This window comes from Paroedura picta, chromosome 7, assembly GCF_049243985.1.
Source record: "Paroedura picta isolate Pp20150507F chromosome 7, Ppicta_v3.0, whole genome shotgun sequence".
Classification (NCBI taxonomy): Eukaryota; Metazoa; Chordata; class Lepidosauria; order Squamata; family Gekkonidae; genus Paroedura; species Paroedura picta.
In genome coordinates this window covers 90,673,832-90,699,232 of record NC_135375.1, presented here as the reverse complement: position 1 = coordinate 90,699,232, position 25,401 = coordinate 90,673,832, and the positions used below count along the sequence as shown (strand labels likewise).

Here is a 25,401-nt window from a genome sequence, read left to right as displayed (position 1 = left end):
TTACCTGCAGTTGTGACATCTATGATGTCTGATTGTAGCCTGAGTATGGCATAGACTTTGATATAGGAGGATAGGGTAGATACACTGGTCTGGTGAATTGGTAGCATATGGTGGCTTAGCTGGCTGGCAAGGTGTCCTAAACATGTCTTTCTACAGTAGGTGTTATTAAGCTCTATATTTAAAGATTAATGGAAGAAGTCAAGCTCTTCCGTGCTGTTCTATAGGAATGCAATCCTGCGAGACAGAACTGTCAAGGGTAGCTCAATTAGAGTGAATCTATTCCCCCCCCTTAAAAGAAATATGATCCTTTCATAGATTCTATCTGTGCTTAAACTCTCGCTGGGATGAGGAATCTAAGGCTTATTTTATTAAGATAATGGCACTATTTATAACAGCTATTACAACATTGTTTTTATACTTAAAGGATTAAACCTGTGAACAACGTATGTTAGCACAGTTGGTGGAATGATCAAATTGGACCCATTCCACTGCAGAAATCCAACCTAAGTAGACCAATGACTTAACTTGAGGCACAGAAGACTGCTATTTGTACACGCGATGAAAATGCAACAAGGGAGAAAGAACAGAGTCGAAAAATCCATTACCAGAAACTCAATCTGTTCTCATCTGCCTTCTTTATAGGCTATTTGCATTACAACTTTTTAATAAGCTGTTTGCATTAGATCTTAGATTCTGTTTAGGTTTTAATTCATTTTTATAGCTCAGAGCTTTTCTTTTTAACCTGCTCCAAGGGACAATTGGTGCAGCTGAAATGACTGAAGGAAGCCGCCTTTTGATTGGCTAGTGATTGCCATCCCTTGTGCTGTAAGTGAGTTGTGGGCCTGAGCAGTTGTTTACATGCTCATGCCAAGTATTTTGTGATGTCAAGTAATAATTCAAAGCACTGTGTATACATTATCTTGTGGACTCTTTACAATAACGCCTCTAAGGTATGTAGGTCAGTATTACCAAGCCTTTTCTTCAAATGGGGGCTGAAGCAAGAGGCATGCTGAAAGCTACCTTCTGAGTTTGCTGGGGAATACAGGGCCTCCTGTTTCTGTGAAAGTGTACATATCTGGTTACAACAACAGGTATTATATGGCAAAATGGATCCCTGAAATGGCTGCCAAGCATTTCAGGCTGAAAGTAGATGGTCACACTGCCTTGATGCAAGTCATTTCAGCCTAACAGCTGATGGGTGGAGCAGTTCATGTCTACCCCTAATCAGGGGATCTAATGCAAAATAAAATATACATTCACAATTCATTTAAAATATACACGCAGATCAATAATTTAAGATATTATTTAAAAATTAAAATTAGTTTTACAAGTAATTTGTATTAGATCCCCTGACAAAACCTATAGTAAAACACATAGAGATCTAGAAAAACCTAATATCTACCCAACCTTGCACCTTGTCACTCTTTGCTTCTCCCTCCAAAACATGATCATTAACAGGCTTTTTCAGATCTTGCAAACTGATCCATTTGAAATGTGGTATAAGGGGAGAGTTTTACAAATGCACAGCCTTCAGTCTGCAAGATTGGAGCAAGGCTGTAAATAATGAGATCTGTTACTTCTCTTCCAATACTACATTTTAAATGAATAAATGTTCTTCCCGTCAGCTTTCTACATTGACCAATCTTTGCACCCATAGGGGAATTTCATCATATGAATGATCATTATCTTGGTTTCCAGAGATCCTCTTGCTTTAAGATCTGTAGTGATACAGGATTTCTGATTGGCTTTAAAAGGCTCACCCTTTTCTTCACTTCTTCTTTTGCACTTCAGTATAGTAATGTACATGTTCTTACTGTGTGAATGACACAACTGATTTTTATTACATAGCTTCATGTGTTAGTTATAAAGTGTGCCTTTTAAAATGGAATCCTTATCTTTTGAATGACTTTTCCCCTACCAGCGGAGTAGGAGTTTTCTTATAAAACTGAGTTCTTATTAATATAGAAACCAAACACTTTTTTCTCTTTCATGTTGGTTGATGTCATGAAATCCATCTGTAATATCATTGCTGTTAAACGCAATCGCAGGCTCATAAAAGCTTAGAAGCCATATATAAGACCTACTAAAATGGATTAACTTAGTGCACAGCCCCAAAGGCTTTGGAAAATAATAGGCTGTATTAGCTTACATGAGCAGAATATCTTTCCCATCATTAATATTTTACATTGGAGTATCTAATATTCCATCATATCCTTTGAAATAAAGGCTTCTCTAGTGCATTGCTTGTTTAGTCCATGACTACAGATGTATACTTAAGTTAATGATATACTTAGCTGTTCAGCTTCTACTGCAGGGAAAGATGGAACAGATCCCACATCCTAAATCTTTTTGGAGTACCTGTCATGTTGTACCTGTTAACATGGGAAGAGGAGTCTTTAGAGAAGAACAGCCACCTTGATAGACCCTCACAGTGAGATGGAACTTCCAATGACTTCCCAAAGGGACCTTGAGGCAGTACTGGCATTGGTCCCTGAGCCAACAGGACCCTCACGCCTGGATGTCCCAGCAAGAGACCAGACCAGAGCCACCATGGTTCTCTGAAGTGCCCCAGAAGCAGAGAAGGCAAACAGCTAGTTCTGAAACATAGGACAGTTGCAGGAGTGGTGCCTGAGGCCTCTCCTTTGGTAAAGAGATGCTAGGAGAGATGGATAAGTCACCACAGGGTTTGAGCCCAGTAATCCTCAAGAGGAAGGGAACTGACTCAGCTTCTGTGGAGAAGCCTAACATGGTATCCAGCAATACCTGTAGGGAAACTCACTCTATATGGTTGCAGAAGGTGTGGGATTAACTCGTTTTCAATTGTACTGATGAGTTTACTAGTTGCCTGCATTACTTAAGTTCTTAGAAACTTGCAACCTGGGCTTTTAAATATGATTTTGGATTATGCTGCTGAATCCTGAACTTTGACTGGAACCCTTACTGGGAGACTTGTTGTGGCCAGGAATTTGACTTGGTAAGCAGGGCAGGACTGCCAATTCATTGTATAGTAGAGACCTTGTTGGGCTGCATCATGATCAAATGGATGTGTCCTTGTGCGTGAATGTTCCCGAGAAAAGGGAGCATGCAAGCCTGTTGCTTGGTCTCTGTCTTCCCAAACATATTTTAAGGGGTTGGAAATGTTATATTTGAATTGACCTGTTTGTAATCCTATAAGCATTCCTTTAGAGTAAATCCCATAAAACTGACTTGGAATTATTTTAAAGTAAATTTAGATTCAAGCTATGTCTTCTTTTCATAAGCCCAAGGAGATGTGCCTGTTGACTAGCAGGTGGCGACTATCCCAGTAACGACACGGACCCAATCTTGGCAACAAATTGGCCGCAGCCGTTTATTAACCAGACTCCCTCCCCACGGAGGGTTGGCCCGCATGCAAGGTCAGGGGAGCCCTTGCCCTTGTCAACCGGCCGGTTGACCACCATCCCCGCGGCGTTCCGGCTCCTCGCCTCACTCCCAGCCGGGAGGATGGGACGCCTTCCGCCGCGGGGTCCCTGGGAAGCGACCGTCGAGGACCCCACGGGCGTCCGCCTCCATGGGGCCCTCACCCCTCGCTTGGCCCCGGGCCCCTGGCCTCCCAGCCGGGTAGGCCGCACCCGGTTATGGCCGGTCTCCTTAACGAGACCCCCTACTCCAGGGAGTCCCGTACACAGACGGGCTCCCTGCCAACGGGCTCCCTACCTTGCATGACCCGCCACTGGACAGGAACCGAAGGTCCCTGTTCCCGCCAACCCTCAACCAAAATTGTGCTCAAAACCTCCCGCACATCGGATAGCCAGAGTTCACACCCCCGCTCGGAGAGGTGAACCCCGTCCGACCTAAACAGCAGCGGGAAACGGAAAGTGATCAAAGGGTGAGGAACAAGCACACCCCCCAGTGACAGAACCGTCTTCGAAGCGGCCTTATTCGCCTTCTGTTTGGCCCAGTTCACGCGGTCAGATCGCTCGGCTGCCCGCCATACAAGGCGATCCAACATCTCGGACCACACCAAGACGGTATGCGGCATGCGTTGTCGTAGGATCCTCAAGTCCTCGGTAATGGCCGCACTCAGCTGACGACCCGTCATCGCAGGCAGATCGTTCTCTCCCAAGTGTATCACCAACACGTCGGGAACGCCCCAGCGATGAACGTCATCGGCCACGACCCGCAGCAAGGATGACCACCGTAATCCTCTCCTTCCGGACCAGGTAATCCTGCAAACGTCCTCCAGGCCGAGATGCGCTCCCCAGCTGGTAGCAGCCGCATGCCTGCCGGCCCAGTATGGAATACTGTGCCCCACCACCGTGACCGCTGCCGCTGTCGACGGGACGCCTGGAAAAAACCATAATCACATGGCATGTTGAGGACGAATGTATGCCTTGTAGGCCTGCGAACGCCACCGCCCTCTCTGCCGTATAACCCCAGGCGGTTGACCTGCCAAATAGGCATCCGTGGCAGCACCGATACGAAAGGAATGGGCCCCGTACAAGGACGGTTGGAGCCCCACCCCGCGCAGGCAAGCCCGGAGAACTGCCACGAACTGGTACCGGGACAGACAAGTCCCATCCTGGTGCACGAATAGGGGCCCCGACAAAGCAGGCCGTATCCTAAGGAAAGCGGCCATGGCCCGCCGTGGGCAGTCAGCCTCCCCCTGAAAAGCCGGGAGGTGCACGTGGGCCCCTCTACCCCGTTGGTCACACTTGGAGCGGCGGACAAGGCACTGGACCCCCGAGTCCACTATCTCCACGTCGGAAAACAGCAGACCAACGGAAGTCCGCGCAGAACGGGACTGGGCCACCAATTCGCCTCCCCTAAATGCTCCATGGAATGCCGCCGTGAACGCGGCCCGAAACAGAGCCCGCTCGAACCCAGTTCGAGCCACTGTCGGCAGGTGCCCAAGCAGCCGGCATAGGAGAGCTCTGGTGATAGGGCGTCGAGGATCAGGTCCGGGCGCGGTCCGTCGCCCCCAGCCCTTCAAGGCTTGCCGGGCCAGGAATGACGTCCCCGGGTCCCAGGAACCCACAGCCTTAGAGCAAAAGGACAGGCCGGCCAGCGTGACCCGCAAAGTTCGGCAGGACAGTCCCCGTTCCCTGAGGTGGGCTAGAAAACGAAGCAGCAGCCCCTCCCTCATGGGCCAGCTGGACGAATGCCCGGCCTTCCGAGCGAAGTCCTCGAACTGGCAGGCCGCCCTCCGATACGCCTTCCTTGTGGAGTCCGCCAAAGACGACAGGACCCCCTCCATAATCAGCCGACGCCAAGCTGCCACAGGTCTGCCGGGCACGCTGCTGGTTCCGCTGCCGCTGCCGGGGCGAGGCGCCGAAATCTCTCGACCTGAAACCGAGAGAGAGCGTCGGCCAACTCATTGGCCACCCCCGGGACGTGCCTGGCGCGGAAAGAAACGTTGCACGACAAACAGGCCAAAACGAAAACCCGTACCAGGCGCATGACCCTGGGGGATCGTGACGACTGCCTGTTCACGATCTGGACGATGGCCTGGTTGTCGCACATGAACTCGACCCGGCGGTTGGCGAAACGCGGCCCCCAAAGGCGAACGGCCACCACGATGGGAAAAAACTCCAAGAAGGTCATGTCGCGGTGGACCTCCTCCGCCCACTCGTCTGGCCACCGCGCGGCGCACCAGTCCCCCTCGAAGTACACTCCGAACCCGCAACCGCCGGCGGCGTCAGAATGGACCTGCAGCCGGTCCCGGAGAGAAAACGGCGACTGCCATATGGCCACGCCATTGAAGCCGTCCAGGAACTGTTCCCAGACGAGCAAATCCGCCTTCATATCCTTAGTGATACGAAGGTGGTGAAAGGGGCGGGAAAGGCCCCGGGTGGCGAAGGACAAGCGAAAACAAAACGCCCTGCCGGGGGTGACCACCCGACAGGCGAAGTTCAGGTGCCCCAGCAGCACCTGAATGTCCCTCAACGCACACTTCCGCCTGCCGCGGACACCCCGAATGAGCTCCCTCAGGGAGGACAGCTTGTCTTCCGGCAACCGGGACGTCCCAGCCACGGTGTCGAGCTCGATCCCCAAGAACGTGAGCCTGGTCGCGGGACCTTCGGTCTTGTCCACGGCCAACGGCACGCCCAACTCAGCCATCACCCTCTGGAATGACCGCAAACTGCTGGAGCAGGCGTCTGAGCCCGCCGGGCCCACCATCAAAAAGTCATCCAGGTAATGTGCCAACTCGGGAATCCCCCCCCCCACATGCTGGCAGCCCACTCAAGGAATGAGCTGAAAGTTTCAAAGGCCGCGCATGCAATGGAGCAACCCATTGGCATGGCCTTGTCTACGTACCAGCCGTCGAGGAACCGGAAACCCAGAAGGCAGAAATCGTCCGGATGGACTGGCAGAAGCCGGAAGGCCGACTGCACGTCGCACTTTGCGAGCAGCGCACCGGAGCCGCACCTGCGGACCATGTCGACCGCCTCATCGAACGGGGTGTAACGCACTGCGCACAGCTCCGGCGGGATAAAGTCATTAACCGACCCGCCCCTCGGGTACGACAAGTGCTGAATGAGGCGGAATTCCCCGGGCGCCTTCTTAGGCACTACGCCAAGCGGGGAAACTCTCAAATTGGGCAGAGGCGGCCCGCTGAAAGGGCCAGCGATGCGCCCTGCGGCCCTTTCCTTCACCAACTTGGCCGCCACCACGTCCGGCAGCTCCCTGGCGGACCGCAGGTTCCCGCTTGTGGACGCCACCCTATCACCCGTGAAAGGTATCCGGAAACCTTTCGAAAACCCGGATGCCAGGTAAGCAGCTGCCAGCCTGTCCGGATACCGGTCAAGCCAAGCCAAGAGCACGGGCAACTTAACCGGCGTAGGAGCCAGGACCCGGAGCTGCCCCGCGGCCTCAGCCGGACTTCGGGGCCGTGGAAGGAGCTGCGGTACCCGATCCCCCGTCCTTTTTCCCGGAGGATCGGGTCCCTCGAAAGGGCTGCGATGACGAAGGTTGGGCGCAAGCCGCCATGGTGTGGCCACCGCCACAAGTCTCACAGCGATGTTCAAAACGACACCTGCGCCTCTTGCACCCACCCCTGTTGTAGTCCCAGCAGACCAGCCCGGACAACTTCCGGGCTGGCCCGGAGGCACCACCTTTCCCGCGGTCCCTCTTCTGACGTGCGCTGGGCCCCACCTGCATGAACCAGGCGTCGTGCAGCCTAAGATCCCAACGCGTGGCCGCATTGTGGGAGGCGAGTTCCCGGAACTCCCGATCATAATCCATGGCGGCCTCCTCACCGCCCACCTCCCAGGCCTCGAGCACGGTATAAAGATATCGCGCAAGGTGCCAACCCCTCTCTGGGTAAGCACCCAATATCAAGGCCTGGAACTCGGCGAAACCCTTGAGCCAGTTGAGCATGGTTTGCTCGCATGGCTGGGACTGCGCCTTGTCCTTGTCCCCCTTCTTGCCGGTATCGGCGCCCTTCCGCCGCCACTTTACCAGCTCGAAAAAATCGACGAAGTAGCCGTCGAGGGTGCGCTCCCGCAGTTTGACTGGGAGGTGGACCCCCGGTGGCGCCTCGCCGTCCCTGAAATGACCAGGCGGTTCCCTCCGCCGCATACTGATGCCGGCCTCGTCCAGCATGCGGACCATGTTGCGCCGCCTGCTCTTCAACCAGTGCGGGATACCCGGCACGTAGGCCCCTTCTATCCAGTACCATCCGTCATGGATGGTGCTATCTCCTTCCTCCCACGAGGAGGACTCACCAGAAGGCGGACTGTGCCGCGACGTGCGCCTCCTCTTGTGGGCCCTCCTCCTTGACTTGCGCTTCCGCTTCCCGCCGAGCCCTGCCCGCGGGGAAGGAGTCCGCGAGTCGGTGCCCCGCGACGGGCTCCTAGAAAGCGAAACTTCGGCCCGGCCCAGACTGCGTCGGCGGGCCCGCCCAGGACCCGTAAAGGGCCCTGGCTTCGGCAAACCCCGCCCGGTAATCCGCCGACCGGCGCGGGAGTGATGGACCAGATGAGCTGGAGCGGGACGGCCCGCGACGCCGCCCGCTGCGGCGACCAGAACGCCGCCTACGCCCAGAGCCCCCCACGCGCCCCCCGGAGGACCCCCGGGATGGGCGCGGGGAGGACCCGCTGGAGCCATCCCCGACCCGCCGGAAAAGCCGGTCGGGCCGACGTAAGGGGGACGGGGACCTGTAGCCGTCTCTGGCCCGGTCCCTCGGACCCCCCAAACGGCGCCGGGCCCCCCCACTGGATGCGGACCCCGAGGAGCCGGGCGTGCGGCCTGAGGACCCGCCCCCCGACGGCGACGAAACGCCCGACGCGGGGCGGGCCCCCCCCGGGGGGCTCCCCCCCGCCCCGCCCCTCGCGGAGTGGGAAGAACGCCCCCCGGGGTCGCGGCCCCCCGAAGGCCCAGCCGCCCCCGAGTCAGTCCGGGCGCCCCGAGCCCGGGACCCCGGGATGGCCGACGCCCAGGCCCGACTGGCCCGCAATGCGCAGGCCCTCTTCCCAGCCCCGCCCCCCGACGCCCTCCGCGACGGGGATCCGGAGCCCCGCGGGCCCCCGGGGGACCGGCCGCGTGACCTGGACCCGTCCCGGGCCCGCCTGACCCCCCGGGAGCCCCTCACGTGGCGCCCGACTGCCGCCGACCCCGAGGCACCCGACCCCGCCCCGCTGGTGCCGGGCGAAGCCCGGGCCCCCCGGGCCTCCCCCCCCCGCACGGACCTGCGGCCCCCGCGGGGCGAGGAAGAATGCCGGGCCGGGCTGCGGCAGCTCCTTCTCGGCCGGGCCGCCGACGCAGGCCCGGCCGGCCCGCCCGCCCCCTCCCGCCCCCCGGGAGCCGAAGGGCCGGGCGACGCGACCGGCCCGGAATCCGCGGGTGGGGCCTCGCCTCGGCCGGCCACCCCCTCGCTGTCTCCGGGCGCGGCCGCCGCCTCCCCCCCTCCGGGGGCGGCGGCGGCAGGCTTCTGGCGGCGGGGCATTCCCCCCGCACCTCTTTCCCCCCTCGGCCCGAGTCTCCTCCGCCGGCGCGCTCCCTCCGGCGACCGAGACTGGGCCGCGTCCTTCCCGGGAGCCGGACTGGCAAGCGCCCGAAGCGCCGTGAGCCAGCCGGCCTGGAGTCCCTGCTGCGCGTCCCGAACAGCAAGCTGTCCGGACGCGCGGTAGGAAGGGAAAGAGGGCGGGCTGCGTGCGCATGGCCTTTTAAGGCCGGCAGCCCCGCCCTTCGCCCCAGCGCGCCGCGGCGCAGCCCGCTGACGTGGCCCAGGTCCGCGCCGCTCCTGGGCGCCCCCGCCGCGTCAACGGCGGCCACGCTTAGTCGCGGCCGCTATTTGTTACCACCCTGTGTTTGATTCTTAATTGATAGGAAGCCAACCATATGTTTTCATATCTGGCTGGACTTCGTTCCTTGTTCACATAATATAATATTCAAGTGACTTTTGTCCCTTTAGGAGGTCTGTGTCTTAGTTCAGTGGTCCCCAACATTTTTATCACCGGGGACCACTCAATGCTTGACAATTTTACTGAGGCCCGGTGGGGGGGGGGTAGTTTACTCCTCTACTCTCAACCACTGCCCTAACGCTCTCTGATTGCTATGGTAATGTTTAAAAATCCCTTCAAAATACGATACAGACACGCCACAACAATGAACATAAGGAACATTTTATTTTCATGGACAATGACACCCGAAGTGTGTTGTAAAGGACTGGGGGGGATGAAGTAAAGGGTCGGGGGGGGGGGGAAGAAGGCATCCTTCGTGGCCCACCTCCAATTAGTCAATGGACAACATGTGGTCCGAAGCCCACAGGTTGGGGATTGCTATCTTAGGTGATACGTAAACACATGAGGATGACTAACTATGTGAGCTGGAAGCTTTTCTATATTTCCAGAAATGGTGGTAGTGACTGTGACCTCTAAGGCAGTGGTCCCCAACCTTATTATCACTGGGACCGGTCAACACTTGACAATTTCACTGAGGCCCGGGGGGGTGGTAGTCTTTTGCTGAGGGACATTGCTGCCGCTGCCTGGACCCCTGCTCCACTTGCTTTCCTGCCGGTGCCCTTGACTTCCCATCACCCGCTGGGGGGCGCTGCGAGCAGCAGCTGTGCAGTGCCATGCCGAGGGGGAGCCCCAGCCATGGAGGTTGCTGGAGAGCACCAAAGGTGAGCTGGTGGCAGAGTGGCAGGGCAGCCCCCAAGGCAGCAACTGGGGAGGAGGAGCCATGGCCAGGTACCGACTGATCCATGGACTGGTCCAGGTCCCGGTCCCCGGACCGGGAGTTGGGGACCACTGCTCTAAGGTATGTGAAACAGGAGTGTAGCAGTTTTGTAAAGCAGGAGTATAAATACATGAAGTAACTTTCATCTTTGAAAGACCAGGTATGGTAATAAAATTGAATTTTGGGTTAAATGATTTCTGCAGAATGGCAGAAACCCATTTGTATTGGCATCAATAGCAACTGTGCAATTTTTCTGTTAAAAGTGCTATGGAGTATATTTATTAAATAAAACAAAACAGAAATAGGAAGACTATTTCCGTAAGATGAGAGTAGTCAGATGGTTGGTATGGCTCAGGTAATAACGGCACCTCCTGTAGGCGTGGATCCATTAAATGGATTAAACAGAAGGGGAAGATGGATGCCCTGGGTGAATACTCTGCAAACAAAAGGTGGTTTTTGTGAAATCCATAAATGTTTAAATATGTTACTGATTTCAGAATAAAACGTCCATCTTTTGAAGCAGGCTTTCCCTTGTAAACCTGTTTGCAAGGGCCTTGAGTAGCTTTTTATATGGGCCTTTTATTATTTCTGAAATGGCTTTTCTTTACAACATTCTCAGGTGTTCCAAGACCCTGGCATGATAAGGAAGCTTTTGAAAAGTCACTTCCATCTCCTAATCCTTCTGACTATACATCTCAAATATTGATTTATTTAGTAAACTAACCTGTAGTAGTGGAAACTGTAAGAGAGTATTTATTCTGCATTGGGGGCCCTTGACAGCTGCTGAATGGTGGGATTATGATGTCATAGCAATAATTATACTATAAACATGGAAAGCACAGAGAGATAAAACATGAAAGGAAACTTGGGAAGCCAGTTACTAGGCAACCAAAATATGTAATTTAAAACTTTTGAAGCACATGGGGATTTTTTTGGGGGGAGGGGGAATGGTAAATGTGTCAGATGTCCTTGCTTTATGGGCAGTTCTCAGTTTCACTTTCAATTCATTGCTGTGAGAGATTTCTAGAGATAAAGGGAAGCACCCACAGAGCTGGTTGAAGATGACACTTCAGTACTAGGCAGCTTTGAACTTCAGAACAAAATGCAAGAATGCCAAATGTGGAAAGGCCAAATTACCTTTTGTTACATTGTCAAAGGTTGTACACAAGGCTCTGCTGCAGGCTCGCCACCACCACAGCTGTAGTAGTAGTAGAAGAATAGTTGGGTTTTATATACTGCTTTTCTCTACCAGCAGGAGTCTCAAAGCGGCTTACAATCGCCTTCCCTTTCCTCTCCCCACAACAGACACCTTGTGAATCAGGTGAGGCTGAGAGAGCTCTGATGTTACCTCTCGGTCAGAACAGCTTTATCAGTGCTTTGGAGAGCCCAAGGTCACCCAGCTGGCTGCATATGGGGGGAGTGCAGAATCAAACCTGGCTTGCCAGATTAGGTGCTCGTAACCTGTACACCAAGTAGTTGCCTACGTAGGACTTTTTAGTGGTCTCATTCAGGTTATGGTGTTCACTTTCTAGGAAGCTTATTTTGGTCCATCCTTGTTAATCTTTAGCTGGCAAACAAGATGGGATTAATAGACTACTTAGCTTTTTAAAGCTTTAAATGTGATTTTTATCATTAGTTCTTTAGTGGATACTATTGTGTTTAGCTATTGTTGCTTTTTGTGGCTGGGTTTAGAATTGTTTGTAAGATACCCTTTGGACCTTGAAAAGTCAAAAGGTGGAATAGGAGTATATCAAACAGATAAATTGCCGTGATGGCATGGGTAGTACATCCCATGTTAATTCACTTTTTGTTATATATTTTAGTACACTTGTCTTAAAGAACTCTGGGTTGCATAGATAGGTATTCCTCCCTCCATTTTACCCATATAGCAATGTTGTGAGGCTAGATTAGGCTGAGAGTGAGTAACTGGGCCAATATCACCAACAAGTTAGAACAGCTCTTTTAAACTATTGCCCTAAGGATATGTATGCATGAAGTATGAACATTATATGGGGAAGGTGTATCTCCCATGTAAGGATATCACTTTAGGCAGTGCTAATGTGAGTTGTGCAGGGGGTTGGACTAGATGACCAGAAGGCCCCTTCCAACTCTATTATTCTATGATTTTAATGATTCCAGTTTGGGTTGTGGGCTTTATCAGAGTGCTGTAATGAGAATATGTACAAATGAGAGGGTAAACACAAGGCACTTCATTTTTGACCTGCAGTCTAGTTCCAGATAAATATGTATTTATGACTAGAGCAAGGGTCCCAATCTTGTTGAGCTGGTGGTAATTTCTGAGAATGGGAAACATGCTCCATCGCAGATTGATCACCACATGGCAATAACAAATGACTGCCAGAGGGTGCTGGGACCAGACATAAGATATGGGGAAATTTCAAACCAAGCATCATCCTAAAAAGGAGATGGCTGCTTCTGAATGGCTGTTTCTTTTTTTGTTCATTTACTTAATTTATAGCTCCCTTTTCTCACTCAGACTCAATACAGGTTACATGGTCTAAAGCAGCACAATCCAGCAGCATGAGACAGCCAGAAACCAATGTAGTAGGATTAAGCTTACAAAAATTAGAAACAGTGCAAAAAATATCTAAGTTGATGTGCCAAACTGTGCAGAAAATCACAGGAAAGGGGCGTATGGGGAGGGGAAGGACCTCTTTTGTATATAATGCCATCAAGAAGGGGTAGCCAAACTGTGGCTCTCCAAATGTCCATGAACTACAATTTCCATGAGCTCCTACCAGAAACATCTTAGGAAGGGCTCATGGGAATTGAAGTCCATATGGGGAGCCACAGTTTGGCCACCCCACCATATTGTCTAATCTCCAAAGCAGAAATTTTCTTTAGGGGAACTGATCTCTGTTGTCTGTGGTTCAGGTGTAATGGTGGGAGGTCCCTGGGCAGCACCTGGAGGTTGCTATCATGGTGTTGCTTTCATTATCATGGTCCACTTACTGCATAAAAAGAGGTATGCCATAATCAAATGCATGAAATTTAAAAAAATTGCCACAATGCAGGTCACCTAAGAACCTGTATTGTGTTGCTGCATTTTTTACATTTTGTTTATACTGATTCAAATAGTGGATAATAATGAAAAGAGTGAAAATCCAGTAGTGCTTAGAGCCCATGGTGTATTGAATTGTAGTCTTCTGCCTTGTTCTGAGGTGTTAAATTAAAATTGCATATCAGGCAGAAAATGACCTGGTCTGTAGCTGTACCCTTAGTTACTGTACAGTGTCACCTCCTTTAATCCTGTGGTTGCATTCCTGAAAAGAGATAGCTAAATGAATTGGCTCTGGACAAAATATTGCACCATAAATGTGTTTGACAGTTAAGTTTAGCATGTTCAAAGGTGTCGGTCAGATGTGAGTCTATTGCACAGCCTGTTTGGCTTGTGCTGAACAGCTGCAAAGCCCAAAGAACAGGTTTGCATCAGGATTGTCAAAACTTCAGGTGTGCAATAATGCTCGTGATTCAAATGGATCATCAGCAGTTGCCATGGCTAGGGACCACTTAAACACCAAAACGGGTTTCATTAGAACATGCTATTTGTTTATGAGTGATTTATAAGGTACATAACTAATTTAATAGTCTATTTAAACAGTTCCCTGCAAGGGCAATTACATGGCCATTTGGGGGGGGATAGGAAAATTTGGGCTGTGTGAGAATATATATGCACAGAAAGATAAATCACATTGTTAGGAAGGAATATAGCAAGACATCCTACTAAACAGTCACAGATGGGATAATAAAATGTTAAAGCTATCATTTATTCAGCTTGTATACTGCCCCTCTCTATGAATGAGCTCGGGGTGGTTGAAATATCATTGGAATTTCAGCTCATCTTTTGTGGCTGGCAAACAGGATGTGAGCCAAACTGGTACATGTTCATATCTCTAGTGGTATTCACAGTATTGCCTTCCATTGTATATAAGGGGACAATAGGAGGAGATGGTTACCACCAGATGACTTTCTCGGTTAGGCTCCTATAGTAAAGTATTCCTCTTCTGCTGACCTTCCAGCTTTCCCAGGGTTTCCTCCATATCACTTTCAGGCCAGCCATCATGGACTGATCACCAGCCCCTCTCCCTCACATTTTACACCTAGACTGAAGAATGCTATAGGGAAATAGCTTTATTATTTTCTTGTATTTCTATACTACCTTCCCATAAGGCTCAGGGCAGTTTCCACAAAACATGAGGATATACATCCAAATCATAACAACCACCACCATAATGAACCCAGAGGGAGGTCAGTTTGAGTTCAGTTGTAAAGGTGGTCTCTGGGGGACCAGTGGTTGTTGTTGAGTCAGTCAGACCTCAACTGAATGCCTGTTGAAGAAGCTCTCTTTTACAGGCCCTGCAGAATTGTGGGAATTTCAGAAGGGCTCTGATCTCTTTGGGGAGCTTGTTCCACCAGATTGGGGCCAGGATAGAAAAGGCTCTGGACATAGTTGAGGTGTGATGCGCTTCTTTGGGGCCAGGGATCATCAGCCAGTTGGAGGTGATGGAGCATGGAGCTCTTTGTGGGGTGTAGGCAGAGAGGCCGGTCTCTCAGATACACTGGGCCCAGACTGTGTATGACCTTGAAAGTGATTACTAAAACCTTAAGCCTGATCCCGAATTCAACTGGGAGCCAGTGTAGTTATTGGAGGGCATGCCAGATGTGTGACCTCTACAGTGTATTTGTGAGGATCCTGACCATAGTATTCTGGACCAATTGCAGTTTCTGGATCAAGGTTAAGGGTAGGCCTGCATACGGTGAGTTGCAGAAGTCTAGTCTAAACGTGACCATCATATGGATCACTGTGGCTAGGTGTTCCAGGGCCAAATAGGGTGCTAGTAGCTTGGCATAGCCTGCCATGCTACTTTTGTGACCCATGCCTGCATAGAGACAGGGGCATCGAGGATCACACCTAGGTTTCTGGTGGAGTGACCTACTGATAGCTGCACCATGTCAAGGTTAGGTAAGTGCGCTTCCTCACTTGGACCCTTCCTGCCCAGCCACAGGACTTCTGTCTTTGAAAGGTTGAACTTCAGACTAGTCTGCTTGAGCTGCCTCATCACTGCTTCCAGGCATCTGGCTAAGGATTCAGGGGGAGAATCAGGGTGACCATCCATCAGGAGGAAGAGCTGGGTGTCATCTGCACACTGATGACATCCCAGCCCAAGCTTCTGCACCAGCTGAGCAAGAGGGTGCATGAAGATATTAAATAGGAGTGGAGAGAGGATCACACCCTGCGGGATGCCACATGTGAGCAAGTGGTGGCTTGATAGTTTCTCTCCTATTGCTACCCTTTGTCTACGACTCTCGTATAAGAGGTATTAGCCAGGCGGACTTTTATATACTACAGTATGCATCACTGGAGAAGGACTGATAGGAAAGTTGACAGCTCTTTGGTATGTTCTGTTGTGTCGCTAACTCCACTAAGGTTACTGTGCGTTGGTAATGAGGGGAAGTTGTCACCCAAAACACCTTTAATGCATTAGATGTAGAGCTTGGGCTTTCATTGCTGAGGTTTCACTCCCTTACCTGTGCACACCTTCTTTTTCTTTCCTGTAGAGCGAATGAAGATTAATGTGGATATGGATCCTGCCACGAACCACCCAATTTCAGTTCAAGCTTGAAGGCCCCACCCAATGAAACCCAAGGGATAATTACCAGGTAGGCAAAAGGACAATTTACAATCTGTTGCTACTAATTATAATTTGATGGAGAATAAATCACAGTGGCAGCTCTCTATAAACAAACACTCCTCGAGCCAATATAGGAACATTGCACAAGACGTCTATCCTGTAAAATGAATGAAGGATGATGAGCAACATAGGAAATCCCCAGGACAAGAGTAACATGAGCTCTATTTGAGTCAGTGCATGAGCTCTGAATTCAAAGGGGGTCAGTCCTCAGGAGTCCCTCCTACTGCTGTTCAGGAATGTTGAGACAAACAGGTGGAACTTGGTAAGGACAACTGGTATGGAGCACCTCTGAAAAGATTGTTTTCTTGGGAGAATTCTACATAGTTTGCTGAGAGCCACACTCAATGCGACCCACATGTTGGGTGCAACACAATTTGTAACGGGAGATTCCTTTCACCCATCCTAGCTTCCCCATTGGTTGAAAAAGAACACTCCACTCATCCTAGCTTCCCCATTGGTTGAAAAAGAACACTCTTTTTCAACATTGGTTGAAAAAGAACACTCTTGCTTTTTGGAGATCCTAGGGGCATAGACCCTGTTATGGCACTGGATGATAATGTTATACTGTTTGAGAAGATGCTAGGCAAAGAATGGAACTCGTACTATGTAGTTGGTACTTACTGAATTTGGGGGGAGGATAAATGTCTCTACTGTTTCCCTCTAACTGCTAATAGTAGTTTCCGGAGAGGGAGAGTAATCTGCCCCTGAGAGTAGCCCAGGAAGGAAAGGGCGACTATCACCCTCTCCCCTTCTCTGGTTGTTCTTGAATCTTAAAGAAAAAGTCAGGGGATCCCTGATTATCTATCATGTAGTTGGAAAAAGAATAATTTTCACTTTGGCAATTCAAGCCATGGATATGCATCACATATCACACCATTGCACACCACTCTGAATGTCAGCATGCACACTTCTAGTTTGTCCTGGAAGGTGTGTGGATTGTGAGTCTTTTTGCGGACAATGAGCAGTTAGGGACCAGCCAGTGCTCAGAGTAGAGCGAGATAGGCATTAGTAGTCATAATTTCTCAGAACATAAGAGCAGTGTACCTACTGTAATAACATTTGGCACTAGCTATTTTTCCCTCTCCTGTCCTGACCTGTTTCTTGGTGCATCAGAATGAAATGCACCTTTGGGTAGCATTTGTGAGTGACAGAAGCTTGACTTCTCCTTGTACAAGGATGGTGGGATTTGGAAATTTCCACACTTGGTTCATGACAGATCATGTCTCTGATTTGTCTCAGGCATTTGTTTTTTAAAATATATTATTTTGATGGGACTGAGGTTTTCTTGAGCATGTCTTTTCTTGGAGCTGGGGAACTGTTACATTCTTGTTTTTAAATACTGTTAAAATGATCTGCTATCATCAATCTTTTGTAAAACTGTAGGCAATCCTTTAATTAAGTTGTTCACAGTAGCTAATTGATAAAATATATTGAAACATGAACGAGTGACCGTAGTGGAATGGATTAATGTGACCTAGGTGCCAGAAGGACCTGAATTCATATTTTGCCCCAGCACTTGGTGATCTGGGGTAAACTGCTACTTCTTAATGTTAAACTTTTACCTCTTAGCTGCTACCCATTAAAAAAAAGACACAGCTGAAATATGGGATAAATATACCTGAAGACAGTTGTCAGTGGAGCTGGTCTACTAGAGCAAATGAGTAGCGTCCAACCTATTTAAGCTGCCCCCAGCCCCTTTCTGAGAGCCAGTTTGGTGTAGTTGTTAGGAGTGGGGACTTCTAATCTGGCATGCCAGGTTCGATTCTGCGCTCCCCCACATGCAACCAGCTGGGTGACCTTGGGCTTGCCACGGCACTGATAAAACTGTTCTGACCAAGCAGTGATATCAGCGCTCTCTCAGCCTCACCCACCCCACAGGGTGTCTGTTGTGGGGAGAGGAATGGGACTGTAAGCCGCTTCGAGCCTCCTTCGGGTAGGGAAAAGCGGCATATAAGAACCAACTCTTCTTCTTCTTCTTCTTCTTCTTCTTCTTCTTCTTCTTCTTCTTCTTCTTCTTCTTCTTCTTCTTCTTCTTCTTCTTCTTCTCTGCTTCCGTAGTGGAGGTGGTATGTTAGCTTGTTGGGCATATTTATGATTCCCTTTGCATCCCTGAATGATCAATGGATCCATAAGAATCCAGGCCCCACAATCTTTTTTTTCTCATGGAGGAGGGAAGGAAAGAAAAAAAATGACAAATTGGAAACTTTATGACCCAATGCCCAATGACAGTATAGTGCTTTTTCAAAGCCTCCACTCCTCTCCCATTCAGAATTTGGCCTAGACCAGAGGTAGTCAACCTGTGGTCCTCCAGATGTCCATGGACTACAATTCCCATGAATTTGCTGTGAAGCGTTTGCTGGCAGGGGCTCATGAGAATTGTAGTCCATGAACATCCGGAGGACCACAGGTTGACTACCCCTGGCCTAGACAATTGAACAAATCAAGGGCATTTTTTTACATAAGATAATTTAGTCAAATAAAACAATTATTAACCCCACCCCTTTGGATCTGGAAGGCAGCCAATTATCTTTTGGTCAGAGAGGAAAGTAGGATTGCTAACCAGTGCTGTCAACCAGTGAGATTACTTTGGGGTGGTACCACTTTTGGTTTGTAAGTAGAAGTGCTCTCACAATGTTCTAAGTCTTCACACATCTCCATGGTTTTCACCACAGATATAGAATTTCTAGGCATCATATGACACTGAAGTACAAACTGTAAATGATGTTGTGATTTTCAAGCCTTAGCTTTTTGTTCCCATAGCTCACACATTTTACAAGCTGAATAATTAAAAGGAGAAGTCATTGAGTCAGACAAACTGTGAACCTACTATTTTAAACTCTTTGGCTTATGTTTCAGTTTCAGGATCCAACTAACACTATTTCTTGCTCTTCCAAAGACACACAAAAAACCCACAAGTAGACAAAGACACATCAGAACTTTTCAAACATTATAGGTTTGCATGCTGGGTCCATTCCAACTGAATGGGGACATGCTGACCATGATTATCTTGATACATGTAGCTGCCTTGTTGCATGAATAGGGGCAGTGTGTCTTAGCTTATATGCATAAGATTTTTCACAGTTCATGTTCACACATAGCAAGGCTGTACATGCATGGTGAATACTTGCATGGTGCCTATTCACACATGATGAATTAGAAGGCACATGCTTTCCCATTGCTTTCCCATTATATGATCCTCCCCCCCCCTCCCCCAATATACATGGTGGAAACAACCATAAAGGATTGGCCAGCTATGCTGTAGAAAGGCATATGAAGCAGCTGTCCATTTTCTGCTTGCCCCAATCATAAACAGTTTTTGAGCATTATTAGGATGTGATGAAAAGTGCAAGTGGATGTGGCATTGTCCAGATTTTCCTTGGTAACGTTTGCGGAATGCATCCATGATTTCCCTCTTAATGCGATGGCTGGGTACGTGTGGCTCGCATTAGCAGCGCAATCATGTGGTTGTGTCCATAACCACATGAAAACACTGATGCAACTCTTTGCAAACAGAAGGAACAGGCTCTAATGTGTTCCACTGGAACTTGGGATGACTCACTGACTTGTGTTCTTATTCCTGCTAAATGCGCATGTCACCCAGACAGTGCATGACGGAAAGGAAGAAATGGTCAGAAAATAGAAGCAATTTCTCTCTGAAGTTCAGGAAATCCCTTTGCAGTAAGCTTTGTATGTCTTTCTCAGTTCTCCAAAACAGTGTTTTGCTTGTCCTATTGAGAAGTACAGTTACCTTTCTGTTTCTGAGGATAGCCCAGGCAAGCCTGATCCTGTCAGATCCCAGAAGCTAAGCTGGGCTAGCACTTGGAAGGGTGATCTCTAAGGAATACTAGGGACAAGCAATGGCAAACCAAATGCCTCTTGCTTGTCAACCAGGCAATCTCAGGATCTCCTAATTATATTACACGCATGCCATATGATAGTTTCTTTACTCCAATCTATGCCCTAGATTGCAGATATCATCCAGGAACAGCTCTAGGGACTTAGAGCATGTGTTTTATTAACCAGTCACTACTAGGCTATTTATAAACAAAATCATTGGCAGCTATATTCTAGCCGCCTCTTTGGGGAACTACAGCCTCACTAGTAGCCGTGTAGTAGAAATTAATAGAAGTCAGAGTGGTCATAAATCCAGCTGTTGACATTTGCGAAACAATGGACATAACTGTCACACAGAAAACACAATCCGTGGCATAGAGGGGTAATTTCCATCTAGTTTCCAGTGCATTTGTATGGCTTAAATGAAGTTATGATAGAGGGGCACAGAGGGAAAAAGAAGTTGGAGGTCACATTCACATGGATGGAGATGCCCCTGACTGTTCTCTTATGCCACTGGTATTCCTATCTCCATCCTGACATGCTATATCCAAATCTCTGCAAGCCAGAGGAAGCCCATCTGAGCCTATCCACAGCCTGGGTATTTAGGTCTGGCCCCACCTGAGCCTGTGCCCTGTCAGAGCTTTCAAGACTGCCCCTGCAGCATTTTTGACATAAGAAAACCCTAGCCTTAAAAGGTATTGTGTCCCCTGGTAGACATTTTTTTGCCATCAAGTCACAACCAACGTATGGTTACCCCTGTTGATATTTCAAGCGGTGGTTTGCCACTCCCAATATTCCCTGGAGGTCTCCCACCCAACTGCTAACCACTTCTAACCCAGCTCAACTTCCGAAGTCTGATGAGAATGGACTATCCTAGAATTATGTTCTAGCTTTTGCTAGCTAATCTGACTTGCCCTTCAAAGAAGCAGTGTACATAGCTCTTCTCTCTCCTGTTTTATCCCCCACAGTAATTTCATCTCTACCTAGGAGGCAGGTCAGACTTAAAATATGTCTGGGCCAAATTTACCCACTGGGCTTCTTGGCAGAATGGAGCGTTGAGCCTGTATCTCCCAGGTTTAACACTGACCACTGCATTGCATTGAATCTTTCTCTTTCACCCCTGTTCTATGCAACTAGTTCCTTATTTATTTTATTTGCATTTATATATATATATATATATATACCACTCTCCCCTGTGGCTCAGGGCAGTCCTAGGATATGTTCCAGCTCTTCCCCTTTCCATGATGTGAGTCTCTTATGTCTTTCATAAACTGAAAACATGAGAAACTCTCCACAGGCATAATCTTGTATACTTAGCAGAAGTTGCCAGAAATTTGCTAATGTTGTCATGGATTTCCACTGTCACCATTAAAAAAAGTTCTTTTGGCTTCACCTTTAATTAACCTTTTCCTCTGAGATAAATTTATTTTCTACACTGCGTTCTTAACTTGCCGGGGCTTATTGCGGTTATTGTGTCACTGTTAGGTGTATGCATTCAGTGATTTTGTGTATGCTGTGGAATGGTGTCCTCAGAGGCAACAAGCTGCAGCAGATGAACTGAAAAGGCAAACAACTGGCCATTTTTCTTACCTTGGCTCTCATCAGAAAGCTGTAGGAGGATTAAACTAGTAGTGCAGGTAGATTTCCCTGTGAAAAGAGCTGCAGTTATGACAAACTCTTAGGACAAAATATTTAATATACTCCTAAAATTGTATGTTCTTAATATGAGTAATTACATTTAATCCTTTCAAAATCCCTGTCAGCTCATGTTTAAACCGATGCATTTTTCTTTATTCACTTGAGAAAGTTGCGTCATTGAAAACTCTCATAGCTGAGAGGTATTCACACAACTCTTAGATTGTTCATGCCTATACCTGGGTTGTCTTCTTCCTCCTTCATTTATCATAAGCCATTCCTACTGATACTATCAGAAAATCATTCTTTGAATGCAAGATTATCAAATGGAAAGGTCACCCTCATTTGTACTCAATGTCTTTGATATTTTGCATCATGCTGAGTGTGGGGTTTGGATCTTGAGGCTGCTTGGACAATTCCTAGGTTTTTGCCATGGTTTCCTTCAATCATGGTGGACCAGCATCCCTTGAAGTTAGTTTATTAGTTTATTATCTTTCAATAATGGTGCTCAATCTGTTATCCCATGAAGGAGCTGCCATGGTGTTTGAGCTTGACCCCCCCCCCCCACCCCTGCCCAAGACATCATCATCTTCTGGAAAATCCTTACAAGTTGGGAGCAGAGCTGTAGCAACGTTATGCTCCCTGTGCCCAGCCCTCACAAGCAGGCCAACAGGATTTTATGGGTGCTTATGGTGGTAAATGATGAGTAGTTCTGAGTGGACAATAAAAACACAACCCCCAGAAAAGGACACCCATCCAGGTAAGCAAAACAGTTTCAGTCCGAAATGGGGGCATAAAAGGCATACGGGGGCATAATTGATTGTGTCTAGTTTCATTTGTGATGTAGCCATGCTTTTGCAGAACAGATTGGGGGGGATGCCATTCCTAATGCTCTTTTGCATCTAAACACCATAATAACAACCAGGGTGGATCTCATAGGTTCAGGTTGGTACAAATAGTGCTAGCTCATCAAGGTTCATCCAATAGAATCTGCTGTTATATTTCTGGGAATAGCTGGTAATTCCCTGCCTGTTTGCAGTGACTACTAGTTTTACATGGTATTCTTGTTACATAGAATAAATGCTCAATTTTTGCCTTGCCTTTGGTATGTGCCTTTGAAATGCAAATTGATCAGAAAGAGCTAGAAAGGACTTAAGGATCATCTAGTCCAACCCTCTGGAAATTCACAAACCCCCCTCAAATCCCCCTGTAGCCCTGCTCTATGCCCAGAGGAAGGCAAAAACCTCCAAGATCACTGACCATTCTGGCCTGGAGTAAGATTCCTTCCTGTCATCAAAGTAGTGATCAGCCTTTCCCTGGGCATGTAAAAAAGGGCCACAAAAACTGAGTACTGCCTTATCTCTTTCTGACTTCCCTCTCATAATCTGCCTATGTTTTCAGGATAAGCATTGCTGTTAGATGTCTATCTAGCTTCTAAAAATGTCTCAAGGAGAGCCCACCACCTCCTGAGAAAGCCTGTTCCACCGAGGAACCGCTCTGTCAGGACGTTCTTCCTAATGTTTAATTGAAAACTCTTTTGATTTAATTTCAATCCATTACTTCTGGTGTGACCTTTTGGGGCAACAGCCCTCCATTTTCTGTATAACATCCCTTCAAATATTAGAAGATGGCTGTTGTATTGCCTCTCAGTCATCTCCTCTTCAGGCTAAACATACCCAGCTTCTTCCAGCCTTTCCTCATTGGACTTGGTCTCCAAAACCCTCACTATTTTTGTTGTTCTCTTCTGGACATGTTCCAGCTTGTCAACATCCTTTTAAACTTCAGGGCCCAGGACTGAACACAATACTCAAAGTGAGGTCTAATCAGAGTAAAATAAAAGTCATTACATCACATTGTGTGTTCTAGATATTATACCTCTGTTGATGCAACCCAAAATTGCATTTGCCCTTTTAGCTAGTGCATCACACTGCTGGCTCATGTTCAGTATATGGTCTACTAAGGCCCCTAGTTCCTTTAAGCAAGTACTACTGCCCAGACAAGTATCCCTTGTCTTATAATTATGCATTAAAATGTTTCACTACCTGAATGCAGAGCTTCATATTAATCTCCGTTGTAATTCATTTTGTTACTTTTAGCCCAGTTTCCCAGCCTGTCAAGATCATCCGGTATCTTGATTCTGTCTTGTATTGTATTTGCTACCTATGCCAATATATTATCATTTGCAGATTTAAGGAGCATCCTCTCTAGTCTTTCATTCCACTCATTTATAAAGATGTTGAACCACAGAGGGCCCAGAACAGATCCCTGAGGCATTCCACTTGTCACTTCTCTCCAAGAGGATGAGGAACCATTAACAAACACTCTTTGCGTGTGACCTGTCTTACAAATCCACCTAACAGTAGTAAGACCGAAACCACATTTTATCAACTTGTCAACAAGAATATCATGAGGAACCTTATCAAAAGCCTTGCTGAAATTAAGATAAACTGTGTCCACAGCATTGCCCTGATCCAGCAAGGTAGTAACTCTCTCCAAAAGGCGATAAGGTTAGTCTGACATTACTTGTTCATTCTTGCATTTACTAATCACAGCCATCCTTTCTGAATGCTCAAGGACAGCTTATTTGATTTGTTCTAAAACCTTCCCAGGTCTAGCTGTCAAGCTGACAGATCAATAGATATCTGGATCCTTCCCTCTCACACTTCTTGAAGATGGGAAAGACATTTACCTGCCTCCAACCTTCTGACACTACATCTGTTCTCTGAGAATTCTCAAAAAATGATGGAGAGAGGCTCCAGAATTACATCAGCAAGTGCCTTTTCTGTAGTGATCTGTTAATTGCTGTTTTTTTTAAAGACAATAAAGGCCTTTTGTGTCTGTGTATTGGACGAATAATAATAACTTTATTTTTAACCTTCCTGGTTGGCTCAGGGCAGATAACAATAAGACATATACAATTTATTTTTACATTGATTAACAGTGTTGGACTATTTTAAATTAAAAGGGTCATAATATGGGACTGAGGCAAGGCAATTAAGGAGGGGCTTAGTTGTAGCAGTGGACCTCTCCAGTTTCTCAATTAGTATTGTCTTCTAGTAATTTTCAGTGAGTTTGATTAAACCAGAAGAAACCTAAATGATTGGAGGCAAAATTCAGAACTAGATAGTGGTGTAGTTTGCCTCAGTAGGCCTCTTTATGCTGTATTTATCAAAGATAAGAAGTCTGAATATCTTATTTGCTCACCTGTACATTGGATACCAAGTTGACATTTGATTCATGCATTGTGTAATATAGAGCTTGGTTCCAGCGTCCCCACCTGGTTTATGGGTTCTCTTTGGTTCCCATATGTGTCATGCCTGATTTGGACTGCAGTTGAGGTATGTGTGGATAATGGCCTCCCTTATACCATACCCTTTACCTGCAGGAGTCCTGGGGGTGTATTATTTGAGATGATGGGGAAAGCTATGTTGTTCCAGGAGAATGGCCCGCAAGAAGGGGAGGATATTCCACTCTTGGGGTACCTCAAATATAAAAGCTCTGCTGCCTTGCCAACCCATCTCACCTCAGGACAAAGATGGAGGTGGAGAGGGGTCTCTGAAGATCTAAACTGATAAATATGAGGGGATCATCCTTTATTCCATGAGTCTTTCCTTACAACTTGATGAATTAAAACCAAAGTTCCCAATGAAAAAACATGTAAAAGTGATTCTGTTAACACAAATGAACACATGACCTTTTGCATTGACTTAGTGATGTCATCTGAGATACTGTTGTCTCCTCTGACAGGCAATGGCTCTCCAAGGTCTCAAGCAGAGGTCTTTCAAGTCCCCTACCACCCTTGCATGGAATACATTTGTATTAGAGTGCTTTGTTTTTCTTTTGTGTGTTTTTTCTGGTGTTGCCTACCCCAGCTCTTTGGCAGTTGGGTTGCCAGGTTCCAGGTGAGGCTTGGAGATCTCCTGGAGATCTCCTGGAGTTATAACTGATCTCCAGATGAAAAAGGTCAGTTACCTGGCAGAATTATATGTAGTGGGGGTGAGAAATTGCAGAAACTTTGTGGTACCTTGCTTTGAGTCAAACTCTATGAGATGTTCTG

The 25,401-nt window shown here is 48.1% G+C and overlaps 1 long non-coding RNA gene across 2 annotated transcripts in view; it reads left to right on the top strand.

The window, feature by feature from the left end:
• The window catches only part of LOC143841270 (uncharacterized), a 621,460-nt gene that overhangs the window by 449,829 nt on the left and 146,230 nt on the right, over positions 1 to 25,401 (top strand). For both annotated transcript variants that reach the window (XR_013232647.1, XR_013232646.1), the window contains one exon: positions 15,742 to 15,843. This is a non-coding gene — a long non-coding RNA (uncharacterized LOC143841270). The remainder of the gene's footprint in view (positions 1 to 15,741; positions 15,844 to 25,401) is intronic.